The sequence below is a fragment of the Chanodichthys erythropterus genome, chromosome 18, assembly GCF_024489055.1.
Source record: "Chanodichthys erythropterus isolate Z2021 chromosome 18, ASM2448905v1, whole genome shotgun sequence".
NCBI classification, from domain to species: Eukaryota; Metazoa; Chordata; class Actinopteri; order Cypriniformes; family Xenocyprididae; genus Chanodichthys; species Chanodichthys erythropterus.
Genome location: NC_090238.1, coordinates 2113567 through 2130610, shown reverse-complemented (window position 1 = coordinate 2130610; position 17044 = coordinate 2113567).

The window sequence follows — 17044 nt, the reverse complement described above, 5'->3', positions numbered from 1 at the left end:
TGGCAGTGTCGTGCCGATTGTAGGTCAGGGTGGCAGTGCGAGTGGGGTTGTTGATGAGCCATTGATCGCCCGCCATCTCGGCTTGTATTCTGATGACTTGGGTGCGAGGCTTGGCCTCGGCAGGGCTGCAACCGGCAGATTCCTTCAGTGTTGTCTCTGAGGAAAGGCTTGTTAGAGCCGAGGTAGCGAATGTCTTTGGTCAGAGTACACCTGCGCAAATGGGGAGCCCGGTACAGCTGTAGGTTGCTGTCGTGGTAGACTACCACATATGGAGGTGTGTATCTTGAGATGGGGGTTACCTTGCCACCACCTTACATTGACTCTGTCTTTGGGTCTGTAGATGTTCTCTGATTCAATGATGGGTAGATTCAGGAGGAAGGCCCCCTCACTCTGCTCGGGGTTGACATGCAGTAGGATGGCAGCACCCAGAGAGTAGGCGAGGCGGGCTGGAAGAGGCTCGGTGGGTCTGCCAGTAGTAACGTCCAGCACAGTTTGTACGCATCTTAGGGGTACAAGGTACGGGGAATCCTATTCCTGGCCATGCTCTCAATGAAGGAGCTGACCTCCCGCAGAATGTCTGTCATCCGAGCTGTGACCAGCTGATTTTGGGCAAAGTCATTTTGGAAGACTGTAAACAGTTGCTTCATTGAGTTCACCGTTTGGTTCAGCAGGAAACTGTGAGTACGGAGAACCACCACAATGCCAAGGATTTGCCGATGGTTTGCAGGGTTTGACTCTGTGTTGCGAGATGTTTTCTCAGCTGTGGGCGTAGCTCGTCAAGGTGCTGGTGAGTGGAGTAGGCTGTGATGAGGCTGGAGTCTCCCGGTTGGTACAGCAGGTGCAACAGCAGTGTCACCTGCCGCGCTGTCATTAGGTCAGCGGGAGACACCCGAGTTGACTCCTGTATGATGTCTATGATGGCCATGAGCATGAATGAATGAATGAGGCATTTATATAGCGCTTTCCTTTGTACAACTGTACACCCAAAGCGCTTCACAATCATATCAGGGGTCTCTCCTCATCCACCACCGGTGTGCAGCATCCACTTGGATGCCAGTGCGCTCACCACACACCAGCTGTAGGTGGAGAGGAGAGCATCAGAGGAAGTTTTACATTCCAGTCTTTCTGGTTGAGAGTAGCTGCTACTTCAGCATACTGCCATGACTGGGAACACCACTTGAAGTTCTGTGGTGGGCAAGGTTGGATGTTTAACCATCCCACTCCTGCACCTGCCTTTAGGATGCCCTCATGGTTGTAGGAACATCCATCGACGTAGGCAGTGGGCATACCTTGGCACGCATTCTCTTCAAAGTACCTGTGACAGGTTGGTTGTTGTTGTTGGGGTACCTTTATCTCAAGTGTCAAAGCTGGTGTGTTATCAGAGCAGTTTTGGCAGGCAGCCAAACCGTCGCCCCGTGCAGACTTGTGGTTTCTGGCATGTCGTGACAGTGGCACTTGCTGGTTCAACTTTCTGAAGTCGATGGTGGATCGCCACTTGACGTCTGGTTTGACAACGGACCAGATGGGGGCTAAATAGGCACTGTTGCATTGGCAGATAACACCTTTTTCTTCAATGGAACGAATAATCTCCTGCAATGGTTCATGAGGCGATGGGAATTTTGTACCGCCTGACGAAGGTGGGAGGAGCATTTGGGTGTGTTGGAATGTGCACCGTGTGAAGTTTAGTGAGGCCACAGTCTAAAAAGTCTTTGGCAAATGACACTGAATTTATACCGGACCTGTCTGAGTTTTTGACGGTCTGCATCATTCTTTAACCTGTTATCGACGCCGACGCACCGAAGCTTCTTTGTTTAAATTAGCTCAAATTTACTGTTAAATGTAATGTAATTACCTTAACAAACTATACATCATTAAAAAGATCTAAGACTCGAGCCTCAATTTTTAATCTTTATTTTACTCTCAACATCGTATAGTGACCGTCATTTGTTAATATGCGTCAGGAGTTATGAATATGAGAAACGGAGTCGTTACCTTTTCATTGGAATATGAGCGTCAGCCTCAGCCATTGACAAAAAACTCCTGTGAGATTATCATGAAAAAACTCAACAAAATAACATCCCTTAGGGCTTTTAGCTTAAAAGCATGCACATTTGGAGAAATATTGATGGATTCTCATATGTTTATTTGAATTTTCTATACAGAGGAGTAATATTTATTCAATTTTTACCCAAAACGTGCTGTTGTCATCATATTAACGCTGTATACACTGATCTACTGTGTTTTCAACTCATACCTGCAGCCGGAGGGCACTCTGTGCACACTTAGTCCACAAATGCCTCAAGGAAGAAAAGACATATCATGTGACATTCCAGGAACAGGCTTCCAGAGTTTGCTATGCTATATAATCCTATGCTATAATCATGGATATTACGTGCAGATTGACACTTTTGAAAGTAATGAATACACGATTGTGACGATATGTGGTTTATCTGTGTTCTTCACGCCATGTCAGGTATTCATAATAGTAGATTATATTTATAATACAATTTCTCATTGTGCAGAAAAGCATACAATGATATATTTTCTGTCTGATTTTTGATCCGAAGCCACATCACATCACAGAAGGTTATTTAAAACACTCGACTTGTACGTTTGTAGCAAAAACATGGTTTTAATCTTATACATTTTTGTGTTTTGTTGGTGTGCAAAGCTAACATGCTAACGAGCCCAGAGATGCACCTGTTCTGAGCTAATGCAAATAAATAATTTTTGAATTGTAAAGCTCACTGATTTTTTTTGTTGCTTTTTTTCATTTCTTGGGATTTTCCAAAAGAGGAGTTGCAGGTTAACAGGTTAAGGCATCTACATCTTTCAGAATTTGCTCTTTTGAAGTCCTTTTTCTTTTTTGGGGTCTTCTGTTTAGCTTCTGATAAGCCATAAAGATGCCAAAGTCACAGTCTCTCCTTGATTCGTGATTTACATGTGCAGTTCAGGAGGCTAAAAGCATTCTGAAAATTCTAAAGTTGGTTGTCTAAGACAGATATTATCCAGAAGTTGCAACATGCTAGGCACACATAGACTAAATATATTTATAACTTATAGCTCTGCGCTTTTGATGTCAGTTCCAGAAGACAAACATTTGATTGCACAATTGTATGCTTTCAGAACCACAGGAGATATTAAAACACTTTAGTTAATAAACATGGATAGCTGCTCTTCCCATAAACCTTCATCATGTTGATCCAATACAGTTGGAAACATCATATTTCGGGAGGCTTCCTGGGGTCATGTGTGGTAAACAGTGGCTTCTTTTCCGAACTCGTGATACCTACTTATTTTTTCCTGCCGCTCTGTAAATGAATTACGACATGATGGCAAACCCAGTTAAAGTCACTCACGTTCAGAGTAGCAGACAGTCAAGACCCGGTGAAATATGTCCTCGGATCAAACAGAATCAAGCATTAATCTAAACTTCTGTCCCTTTGAACGTTGCATAATTCAAAACTCAAACATTTTTCTTTCCATCGCTAAACCAAATAAGACTCTGTCCACTTGTTTTTCTGTCCGTTCCTCTCAGTCCACTCCATCCCACCAAATTTCATTTGGAAGACGCTCGTGGCCACCCGTGCCGTGGTCCGGCTGCAGATTTACTCACTTAACAAAAATGGACAGGAGGCCGTAAGTGCTTTTTGAATCTCTGAATGGACTCCAGTGTGCGTCTCTCTCTCTCTCTCTTTCTCTCTCTCTGGTTGTGTTTTGGAGCGTGTGTGAGGAACGGGGGGTGGGATACTCAAGAAATGAGGATGTCTACTTCATGGGACCTGACAGGAAATCCATACACTGCAATGTTTATCATTCAGTCATTATCTTGCCGCCAAATGGAAGGACAATAATCCAATCATTTAGGTCGGCTTTACCTGAGGCTCTTTCACAGCTTTTTTTAAACAGTAAAGTGTCTAATGTGGCAATGATAGAGAGAAGAGTGTCACTTCATACATAAAATGAACTCAATATAGACCAGCTGCTCTAGTAAAACCAGGCCAATTATCATTTAATGCTCATTCGATGAAAAAGGCAATTAATCTAGATTTACATAACATCTTATTGGGTGATTAATGTGTTTATATGTGTTTAAAAACCCCAGTGTGCCATCGCAGGCTGAATGAATACATTTTAACTATGTCTACAGAAAAGTAACAGGGTTGACTGTTTGTTTAATTTACACTTCTTTCTCAAGGTCATGACACTACAAGCTGTTTAATGCTGATATTTCCACATATATACAGTGTATATCAGCTGACATCACGGTAACAGGGTTGATAGTTTAAGATTATTCTCTACTGATAATGTGATAAAAAATGAACACATAACTTCGCAATAGGATAATCAAAAGTGACAGTGTGTTACAAAAGATTTCTATTTCAAATAAATGCTGTTCTTCTGAAATCCTGAAAAACAAAATAAATGACAGTTTCCATTAAAATATGAGGCAGCACAACTGTTTTCAACATTGATAATAATTAGAAATTATTAGAATGATTTCTGAAGGATCATGTGACACTGAAGACTGGAGTATTAATGCTGAAAATTCAGCTTTGATCACAGGAATAAATTACATTTTACTATATATTCACATAGAAAACAGCTATTTTACATTGTAAAAATATTTCACAATTTTTTTACTGTATTTTTGATCAAATAAATGCAGCCTGCCCTTGGTGAGCAGAAGAAACTTCTTTCAAAAACATTTACAAATCTCACCAACCTCAAACTTTTTTGTGTGTTTTTGTGGCTTAAAAGTAAATATTGTGTAAAACAACCCGCCTCGTTTGCTGTAATTAAATTGAGTCGCTCTCTTGATTCAGCCAATGAAATCCCTCATGGGTCAAGCTACTGAGTGCCACACACATCTGACACCAAAACTGTTAATCCCATAATAACACGCAGGTCATTAGAAAGTCTTTCATGGACAGTAAGCGCGTCGGACCCTCTTCACACCAAGAAGCGGCTAAAAGGAAGTTTATCTCATTTGGGAAAGTGAAAGGAGCGCGTTCTTATCTGTCAATAAACAGTAATTAGATTTGGTGGCCGATAACGTCGATTGCTTTCTAATCTAGCTGTCAGCTGGGATGTGTATAATTAAAAATCCTGATTGATAAAGGGGTCCGAGGCTGCCCACAGTACCTCCTCCAGACGCATGCATGTACTCAGATCCACACATGATGATGGGAGAAATAAAAGGCCTGAGGAGAAAGAGTAGAGCGAGCACCTTTTATTGATCAGCGATATCTGCTATCAGTGATGCTCCTCAACAAAAAGCTGCTTGAGGGACCTTCATCCAACACCAGAGAAATGACAAGTTCTTTTATTCACCCTCAATCATGTTTCTTTCTTCAATGAAACACAACAAGTTGTCCAAGCTGTGCTTTTCCAGACAATATAGTGGTGATTTTCACTGCCAATTTTAAAAAAGCTTCATAATAACAGCAATTAATAGTATCATAACAGTGGTCTATATGACAGAATGCTATACTATAAATCCTTTGATACTTTGCGTGAGGAACAGACTGAAATGTAAGTCGATATTGACTGATAATTCCCCTCTGTCGTAAGTCTGTCATGCTCATATTAAAAAAATGGCACCTTAGTCGCATTGCATTTGGTATCACTGGCAACAAACGCCATTGGTTCTTGTTTGCCACATGAGCGATGGCAGACAGATTCAGGGTTATTATCGTTAACTAAAACTAAAACCATAAAAAACATTTTCATTAAGCTACTTGAAATAAAATTAAATAAAATTGGCAACATTTCATATTTTAGTTTAGATGGTTGAAGTACTAAAATAACTAAAACCAAATAAATTAAAGCTAAAATGTAAAAAAAGGTAACCTTTAACATCTAATTTATTTAACTCCCAGTCAAATAGTTAGAAATCCTGAAAGCACATTAAATATAGACACAACATACACATACAAAAGACATTATACACGTAAGGAAGAAAATGCAACTCAAAACAACACAACAAAGATATCTCAGATAAGAAAACAACAAAATGCATGATGGCAGAGGAAAATATCATTTTATAGAGATTGATGGAAAGAGCAGAGAGACAGACAGAGAGAGAGAGAGACTAGAGTCTGTCAGTGTATGACCTTCACTGTCTCGCTCTGCTCACCAAACTAAAGTTGACCCACTAGCATGAATGATGGCTGTGCACTTCTTTTTTTTTACCTCAAACACATACATACACACACACACCCACACACACACACACTTGAATATGTGGTTTATGGGGACACTCATATGTCACGTTCTTGTCTTTTCTTTTCATAGATTTCATTGTCACCATTTGCCTGAGTTCTCATTCATTATTAGTTGTCATGGTTACTGATTAGTTACACACCTGTTCCCTCTTTCTTTGTTTATCATCCTTGGGTATTTAAGCCTTCAGTTTCCTCAGTTCTGTGTCTTGCGTTAACGTTTATGGTGGTTGTGTTTTTCTCAGAGTGTTTATTAAAGTTTATTTGCATTGATAATCTTCATCCTGCACAAATCTTTATTGTGGATTTCACTACACACAACCACTTATTACAGAATGCAAGACCCAGAAAGGATCTGGGTCTTGCATTCATTTCCCTTTTAAAACCGCAAAAGGGAAATAAAAATATGGATATCCCTGCTTTCCGCCTGAGCAGGGTGATTGCTCCCTCGAGGATCACACAAGGGATTTTCTCAATCTGACATGCCTCACTCACTATCCTGACCACTCACTCTGCAAATTCTTCAACGCCAACCTCAATAAGTGGTCGAAGGCTCGCCTGCCTGTGGAAGTTCTTCGTGGGAGCTTCGCAGAGTATGTGGAGTGGATGCTACAACTCACTATACACCATCTGCCCCACTTCTGACCCACCATGAAGATCGAGCCAGAGTGTTTGCCAGAGGCCAATTTCTTCCCGAAGCCCGAGGACATCACGGAGTCTAAACAGTCATAGAGGACATATTGGTGGAGTTTTTTAAGGGAATGAATTGGACCCCGTCCACACTCCCATTGCTGAGGGCTTATTAGTGGAGTATGAGGGGATGGATTGGAGCTCCACCCACACTCCTGTCGCTGAGGGTCCAAGTTGCAGGTTCAGCCCAGTCCCAAGTCCTGTTCGTCATTGCTGGTTCAGACCAGTTCCAAGTCTTCTCAGTCTCTGCTGGATAAGCCCAGTCCCAAATCGTATTCATAACCACTGGTTAAGAACAGTCTAAAGTCTTTGTTGCCCAACTCCAAGTCTCCTGCATCATGGATGTTTCCTCCCAGCCTCCCTCCTCCTTCTTTTCTGCCATAGCCATCCATCCTTTCAGCCCCCAGGCTCCTAGTTCTGCTCAGGTCTGCTTGGGGCTTCCCAGTCATCAGCTCCATCTTGGTCCATGGATCAATCAGCTCCACCTCAGCCCTCCAACCCATTGGCTCCACCTTGGATGTTTACACCATGGTCTGTCATCCCTCAGGCTCTGCCAGGGATCCCTCATCACTCTGGCACCGCTTTGGACGTCTATATCATCAGCTGTGCCTTGACCCTCCTTACCTCCATTGTCCTCACTCCCACTGTCTCCAGCCTGGTCTGCCAGGCCAAAATCTACAACTTGGTCATGCATACATGTGGCTCCACCTTGGCCCTCCATGCCTTCAACCTCACCCTGTATCTATGTTTCCTCTGCTACACCTGGGTCCCTTCTGATCATGTCTCCACCTTAGGCAGTCAGGCTCCTGGCTCTATCTTGGCTCCTCCCTCCATCAGTTCCATCCTGTCTCGGCTCTGTGTCATCCTCTGGCTCCTCCCATCTCTGCCCTGGCTTCTCCCACCATCATCTTCGCCTTAGCATTCATTTTGGTCAGCCCCTCTTCAACTTAGTCTTATCATGGTCCTCGTCTTACTCCTGACCCCCCTCTTTCCTGCCTCTTTTGGACTTGTTTGCAGCACCAATCTAGTGCTGTATTTTAGTGTCTTATTCGCCGACCAGCCACTGCCTCTACTGATATAGCACTGCATCATGCATATTTAAATTTAGGTCATTGATATTCTATTCAGTGAAAAACACACCTCCTTGGCAATGAGGTTAATTTTAGAATGCAATGTATCAGTGGTATTTTCCTGCCACAATAAACACTGCAATATAAGCAAGTTTTATTTAAAAGGATGTTCCCTTCATCATGGCAACAGTTATACTGCAATCAAAATTTAATGGGGCAAAATAGCGATGTATGAACTCAGTTCAGACGCAAGTCACTCTCAAACCAATCAGCTTTCTGTGGGTCAGCATGGTGAATTTGCATGAATACTGGTCTGCCGACCTGTCGGATATAAGTGGGCTTTGTTGATTTGTAGCAAATTCAGCTACAATACAAGACCATACACATAGAACAACACATGATCACTACAGTACAGCACTCCTTCTTTCAAAGAAACTCACAACACATCACACATTTAAAGTGTGTGTGAGTTTATATGAGTCCCAAAGCAACGGTCCAGCACTTAATTTACTTCTTAATGGCAGACAAAATTTACTCAGGAAAACTTCCATCGGGCACAAAATGACTTTCTTTAGTTTTCAATTTGCATGTCTTTGATGGCGATTGAGATTGATGCGACGGCAGCTCATGCATGTCTACTCTGAGAATTTACCTCATTTAACTGATTTGCATCATTTCCTCACCAAACAATGTCGTTTATTAACTTTAATCAGATATTTTAAAAAAATCGACAGTGATTTTGCTTGCTGTTAATGCTGCTCAGATTTACACAAGCATGTTCACGCTGTTGAAAATGAGTGATTATAAGAGAGTTTATTGTTGATTAAAACGTCATCTGTTTAATTGCTGCAAATCCTTCTTTCGACTGTTTCTTGATCACTCTCACTATACATTTGAGTTTTATTGCTCTGTTTTAATTGTGTTGCACCAGTCATTCACGAGTCAAGCAAAACAACCTTGTTTGGATTTTAAGTTCAAGTGTTAAAATGCTTGAAAATCTGCAATGTTTTGGACTGAAGCCAGCATTATCAATCCAACCCTATACACCCACTCCTATTCACTTTTCTTTTGGGGCATCGCAGGAGTATTTACCCATGGAAATGTCCATACACGTGTGTGTGGTTTGTGAAGAACGCAGTGTTGAGAGAACATATCTGCAGCTGGCCATCAGGATGAAGCGGTAAGATATTCAGGAGCGCTGAACAGAGAGTTCAGAGAGTGTTAAACACACAGAAGTGAATCTCCCTGCTGATTAAAATGGATGTTCCCATGCTGATCCTTCACCGTGGAACTTTGCGGTAAAGGAACTCCTTAATATTCCCGCCCATGTCTGGCTAATGTGTAAAAGTGATGAATAGCAGGGGGTCGGAGGGCCATTTGATTGTGCTTCACGGGCAGCCTGAAACACTTTGAGCTCGATGGATTCGTTCAGTGCATTTGTGTGTCGCTGATGTAACATTATTAGTGTCAGTGTGGTTTGACTGCAACTGCTCAGAGATCAGTGATGCTCTGTGTTGTTGACATTGGTTATATGACTCATATTTGTATTTATAATTACTTCATAGGGCTTCGAATACATCAGAGTCACAATCTGACCCATGTATATATGCACATTCTGTCTAGACAATAATTCATGCATATGTAAATCTCCACATGGAAATGCTGTCAGTTTAAAACAATTGGGAGTCATTTGCAAAGGACATTATAAATACAATATAGTATAGTAGTATGTAGTGTTCACTCTACTTTAACTCAAACCATATTATGCAATAATGGACCCTTTCTCAACACTAAATACAACATAGTATTTGTTGAACAACAGTAACTAGCAATAGGAAATAAACACAATTGTACAATTCAGTCAAACGAACAAAAGCAGAGCTCTACAGGATGTAAGTTAAATATAGCCTTAATATTAAATTATTAAATTTAACATAGCCCAATTCAATTTGCTCTGGAACAAGTAATGGATTAATAAGACCAAAGATTGCCTGTTTTATGTACCCAAAATGAATTATATCTCATGTTTAAGCACTATAAGAGCCAGTGGCAAATCCACGAAGCACTGGCCGAGATGAAGCTGTTCTCAGCGGGTACACGAGCTGCCGCTAACACCCTGGAGCTCACATCTCCGAAAACGTCTAAACAATTTGTAAAATAAGCGCTATGATTAAATTTGAGTCACATATTTCAGGTCTAAACAACTACATTCTTGCCTAAAAAACTCTTAAAACTACAGTTCGTGGTACAACAAATGGAGTATTCGCAAAAATTACGTTGGGTTTGCTCGGCTGCCATGACAGTCGCTTCAAGCGGAGTGATACAAACGGTGAAAAGGTAGTAGTGATGTTATCACTAGAATATTGCACGGATCTCAGCCAATCAGATTCAAGAACCAGAAAAAACTGTTGTATAAAATATATTTTGCTTAATATTTATTAAATACTAATCATAATAAAAATCATAATAATTATTACTTTATAGTCATATTGCATGTTAAAAACATTTGGAATGTGGCCTTTGACAACAGATTATTATTATTATTACTATTATTATTTTGCTGTTTACTTTACGGTTACTGGAAAATTTGTAATGTATGAATATCCACATTTTTACAAATCATTCGCCCTAAAAATATGGTTTGCCCTAAAAAGTCATTTTTTTCCAATAGTGTGTATCACTAACACACAACCTTTGATTTCAACAAGATAGAAACGTTTTTTTATGCACTTTTTTAAAGCTGATTAGTCTGTTTCAGGGTTAATTACAGTTAGCTAAAACCATAAAAAATCTGTTAAACATTAACTAAACTTAAACTTGTTTTATTTCAGGTAGTTACAGAGGAAAAATTCCTCATTTTCATTAAGTTCAACTTGATGTACTAAAACAACTCAAAAACTGAAATAAAAATGTATAAAAACTATATATTAAAAAACTAATATAAATGACAAATAACACAACAAAAACAACAAAATTACAAAACAAAAAATAAATAAATAGAATTAAAATATAAAGATGAATTCAAAATATTGATAAAATGCTTTAATAGTATCTCAGTGATATTAAAATAACACTAGTCTGTTTGTTTTGAGGACCTAACTGTGCACAATTATTGTGAGTTTCATTTTATCCATTATTATCATATTATTATACTGTGGCCTAATGGTTAGAGAGTCAGCCTTATAACCTGAAGGTCGAGGGATCGAGGTGGGGGGAGTGAATGACCAGCGCTCTGGTAACTCTTATTACCCACAACTGAGGTGCCCTTGAGCAAGACACCGAACCCCCAGTCGCTCCCCGGACGCCGCAGAAAAAACAGCTGCCCACACACCCGTCAAAGTGTGCACATGGATGGGTGAAATGCAGAGCACAAATCCAGAGTATGGGACACCATACTTGGCTACATGTCACTTTCATGATGTTGGGCTGAGGTTTGGGATACGGTATCGACACACACACACACACACTCATTGAGAGTAAATGTCATCGTGGGATGACAGATATCTGATCACATCTTCTGAAGACACCACCACCACACAAAAACAGCGGCTCTTGTCACCGGAGCTGCTCAATCACCTCTACAGTTTCATCTCAGTCCTTTTTGATATCCCCGCATCATTTCAGAACGCCGCTTCCCCACAGTTTCAGACGGCGTGTCTTCTTCATCGCGGGCTCGTGTTGTGGCGGCAGTAAAGGGCCGCCCGCAGTGGGAGAGATCCTAATTAACAGCCTTTTCATTGGAATGGGCCTTTCTGTTGCCGCTCTTTGCGAGCGCTTGTTTTATGGCAGCGTCAGGGAGCCCCGGTCGGGGATTTGGAGAGGGATAATTGCCTTTGCCGCAGGCTCCAGTAATCTGGTGGGCTAATTCATTATTTTAATAAGTTAGCTTCTCCTAGGGGGCGAGAGCGGCTCCGCGTCGCACCTCAGAACTCTGACAGCGGGCCCTCGTTATCGTGCCGCGCTCTCCGTGGCCACGTCCGCGCGGGGTTAATAACAGTTATTAGCCCCTCTCCTCGGCCGTAATTTCTGCCGTAACTGGGTCCATTCAGACCGACGTCAGACGCTGATCGGTGCGGCAGACTCAGTCCTCCGCACAAGAGAGGAGAAGGAGCCGCCGGTTTCACTGGGGGTAAAACAGTCATCGGGGCAGCAGGTAGATCCAACCGATTCATCCAAACAAGCAGTCGGTCGTGGGGTTTGCGTAACTAATGACTCCATTTTAGAGACAATCTTCTTTCTGCCATGCTAATGGACTGCCCGGCCGGCTTTGATGACTGCAATTCACATGGACATTTTACACCGTGCCTGATTAAAAAGCATGTCATTGTCATTTCAACAAGGGGGAGGGTGGAGCAGACATGCTCCTGATGCATCAAAGTATCAGAAAAAACCCAAGAGATCCAGATTAATTTATATTAAATAAGCTTTCTTTTACATCCGCTACAGGTATATATAACTTGAAGTATAAAGTGGACAAGTCAAAGTCTATAGGATTTAAAATCCTTTTTCAGTGTTTGAGAGTGAATACATATTCTCAAACATCTGCACTGGCACAAAGTAGTAGTCAAAGCGATGTCCGAATGGGATATTTGGACATTTGTTTATTTGGACAAAAGGGTCCTTGATTATGATTTCACTTTTTTAACTTTAGTTAGTGTGTAATGTTGATGTTTGAGCATAAACAACATCTGCAAAGTTACGACACTCAAAGTTCAATGCAAAGAGATATATTTTCTTTCAAAGAAATCACTTTTAAGAAATACAACAAACGGCTGGTAGGGACAACAACGAGCTTCTTCCCGGGTTAGTGACATCACAAACCCTAAAATTTACATAAACCCCGCCCCCGAGAACACAAAAGTAAGGGGGCGGGGCCATGTTGGGCTGCTTTAGAGAAGAGAAAGAGTTGTTGTAGTCGAGTGTTGTTGTCATGCCGTCATTTTACGCCGGACTGCTTCACAAACGAGGATCAATTCAACACAAAAGATGAACATGACGGCACATGCTAGTGGATGAGTTGAATCAACTCCACAGCAACTACATTTTACCACGCAAAAAGATGCAGAGAAAAATGAGAAGCTCACAGTAAATAGCATTCATTGTCTACAACAGAATAATCAGTAATATTTACAGTAGTAAGCCATTCTTCTGCATTACTCAACAATAGTTGGGTAAACTTCTATAGTGGTATATGGAACATCAAATATATTTATTTTGCCTTTCCATTTGCCCAAATAGCTAAAGAAAAAATCCATGATAAGGTTTGTATGACTTTCCAAGAGAGGAAAACAATGTTGAGAGATTGATGTCAAATTTGCCATCACTCCCTCAGCCGGTGTATTACAAACACACATGCAGCGGCATTAAGCAGTTTTGTGCAGGGAATTTGTGAGACTGGGATAAAATGCCAATGTTGAATTGAATGTTTATTTTTTCACACTTTCAGTGGATGCAGATACTGTGTGGGCCTGAGCTTTACAATGCTCTTTAAAAGGGACCTATTATGCTCTTTTACAAAATCTTGTTGTTTTGTGCTCTACTCTTCCCAGTCTGTCAGTAACGCTCTGTTTAGTTCCTGTCTCTATGAAGCCCCTCCTTCTGAAAAGCACATTGCGCTCTGATTGGTCGGCTGGGGCAGTATGTTGTGATTGGTGTTTGGGAAATGTCCCGCCCCTTACCATAACCGCCAGTTTCAACACACTACTAACTAACTCAACCAGGCCCCGCCCCTTTATTCTGCGCATTAATTATTTAAATTAGGAATATTGTGAAGAAACTCAAGACTACAATGCGTTCCAAATTATTATGCAATTGACATATCAGTAAGATTTCAGTACAATAAACATTCAGATTTTAGTTTTTCTAAGAAAATGTTTGTTTGTTTATTTCTCCATGTCTTTTTAGATAACCGGGATCAATCTCAGACAAAATAATTTGCCAGATCTATGGAAACCCTACTTAGAGGTTGTTCCACATTATTAAGCAAGTCACAGTTCTCATGCAATATGGGAGGAAGAAAGATCTTTCTGAAGATGAAAAGCATGAAATGGTGCAATGTTGTGCAAAAGGCATGAAAACAACTAATATTGTGTGAAACTGAATGGAGATTATTGAATTATCATAAGATTTGTGAGTGATTTAGAGCACAGCAGAACTCGGTCAGATAAAGGCTTATTGAGGAAAGTTCCTGTCAAAAAAATTTATTGTATTAAAAGGGCAGCTATAAAAAAGCCAGTGTTGAGCAGCAAACAGGTATTTGAAGCTGCTGGTGTCTCTTGCATAATAATTTGGAACACGGTGTACAATGGAGGCATTTCAGGGAGTTCAGAAACACTGATATAGAGAAGAAGAGAAGAACTCCCGCTGGAGGGACTTTGCAGAGCTTTTTCATGCTCAAACAGCAACATTACAGTTGAAAATGTACAAAAAAGCATAATAGGACCCCTTTAACACTGCAGCTGTAAAGTCCCAGCGATCCTGTCGACTGCCTCTTTTTGTCATAGAAAACCCCTCGATCTATGTTCAGTTTTGAGTGACACAGCCTGTGCTTTACCATACACAACACTTCAGGAATCAATGGCTGAAACATTGTGGACCCACCTTAAAATTCATGAATTTCTAGCCCTGCTTTAGTCAAACCTTTTCCTATCAGCTCATTTCATCAACATGCTTTCCACTGTAATTTGTGCTTGACAGAAGAGCTAATGTGGAAAGTGTTCTTTTCCAAATTGATTCATATTGCTTGAGCATTCCCATGACTGATTACACAATGTTTGTTTAAGACAGAGAAGGTTTTACACTGGCGCAGATACACATCTAAAAGCTCAACCATCCACTATGAGAAGGAGGATGTGGTCAATAACCCCGCATGTGATATCACTAAACTAGTTCAGCATTAACCGCTTAATGTCTGCCGTGAGCAGCCACATGTGGAGAGCTGGCAGCGCAGAGGCTCCTGGGAAAGCCTGAGGCCTGCTGCAGGCCGTCGCATTCAAACACATGCAATCATCTGCTTTTACTGCTGCTTGTTTAAATGTTTGCAATTGGCTGAACCTGCGAACTCTCAGCTGATCAGGTGCAGCGTTTGGAGCAATACTGATTCAGTTGATTAGAGATCGAATTATTCTTACAAAGTGAAGTAAAAATAGCTTGATGGAGTTAAATACAGCTTCAGCTGACTTGTACTTGAACGTTCAGTTTGCTGGCTCAGGTTTATGTTCTGTGACTACAGTCGTCCCACATCAGCACCAGCGGTGCAAAGGAGAATGTATTTCTGCTCGTGAAGCACGGAGGTCATGAGCTGTAGCGGCCTTTTTGCTTTGCTGCCAATATCGAGTTGATTTTGAAGAGCTCAACTACGTCACGCAACATAATGTTCTCGACGGCAGCGAATTCCCCTCTGCCCCCAAAAATAGTCCATGTGCATCATTCTCAGCCAGCGGATCAATAGTTCCATTCCCATTTCAGCCCGTCCGCCCACATCCCAGAATAGGACAGCTTGCAAAACCCTCTCGCCGCGTCAGCTAATTGCAAACCTTTTGTTTTTAAAAACCATCTGTGCCACTGCCAACATGCGGATGATGGTGCCGCTCACCCGGAGGTCACCAGGTGCTTGATCAAAAGCTTGTTTCCAAACTCACAGATAAATGTCAAACTGAGGTAAATCAGGGAGCGTCTCAAACCTCTTCCAGTGCTGGATGTCGGTGTCATTTCATGCACTCATACAAATGAAGGTTCTTTATTGGCATCAGTACATGAAGAACCTTTAACATACATAGAATCTTTCCACTGCACAAAAGCTTCTTTATAGAGAAAAAAGGTTCTTTAGATTATCAAAATGTTCTTCACACTAAGAAAACATGTTTCTTGATCAGTGAAAGGTTCTTTGGGGAACCAAAAATAGTTCTTCTATTGCATCACTGCAAAACCCCTTTTATTTTTAAGAGTACACACATGTGTACTAGGCCAGCAGGCATTCTCTCAATAGTGATGGTGGCTTTCAAAACACTGCTTCATGAATCTTTGAAACCTTTGAGAATAATTTGTTTCGAACCAGTGATTCAGAGCATGTCAAACTTCCAAAGTCACATGATTTCGAGTCTTTGTTACGTCATAACTGTTTTGAAACGTTTTGAAATTTCAGTGGTTCGCCACTAGGGGTGATGATCTCTGTCAACCCGTGAACCAGTTCCTTTATGGTTTTTAACTGATCTCGGGTCAGTTTTATACATTTTTATACATATTTAATGAAACATTTGCATAATAAAAAGAAAGAGTTGTAGTTAATAGTCTCTTATTAGCCTGATTAATCAAGCTTTCCATAAAATAAACAACACCCTACAACACATTATAGAGACACTTCATATTTACTGGTATTAGATGATTTGTTAATTGCATTTTAAAACATTCAATAAAACATTTGCAATTGGTTTGTAAAAGTTGTTTTATGCATTTTAGACTGAGTTTTTGTTGCATTTACACCATTTTGACCAGGACGCGTCACCAGCTTGTGGTGTTTCAAGCGCTTAAAAACTGAATCATTTTGTGAAGCTATTGGTGCAAAGTTTGGTTAAAATCACTATCCATCAAAAAGCACATATTGCTCATTGTGAACTCTGAATATAGATTTGCATCTTGCATGGGAAAAAGCATTGAATCTACACATTGCCATGTTTTGTCTGTGGATTTCTGTTATAAAGGCCTGTGCACACCAAGAACAATAACTTTAAAAGATAATGATAAAGATATAGTTCTAAATATAAGAGAATAGCACTGTCCACACCACAGCTATAACGATAACGACACATAGGAACAATATCATTGGGATCACTTTCAGAACGATTTTTTCCAGCTGTTGAACGATAAAACACTGACAGCCAATCAGAATCCATTCTAATTTAAGGGCTAAAATGGCGGACGACATTGCGGAGAAGTTCATCGCTGAGGTCCAGAAAAATCCACCACTGTTTGACAAGTCAAACCCCCTTTTCAAAGATACCTTAAAGAAGATGGATATATGGAAAACAATCGGTCTCGGAATAAATGGTAAAGTATTAACGA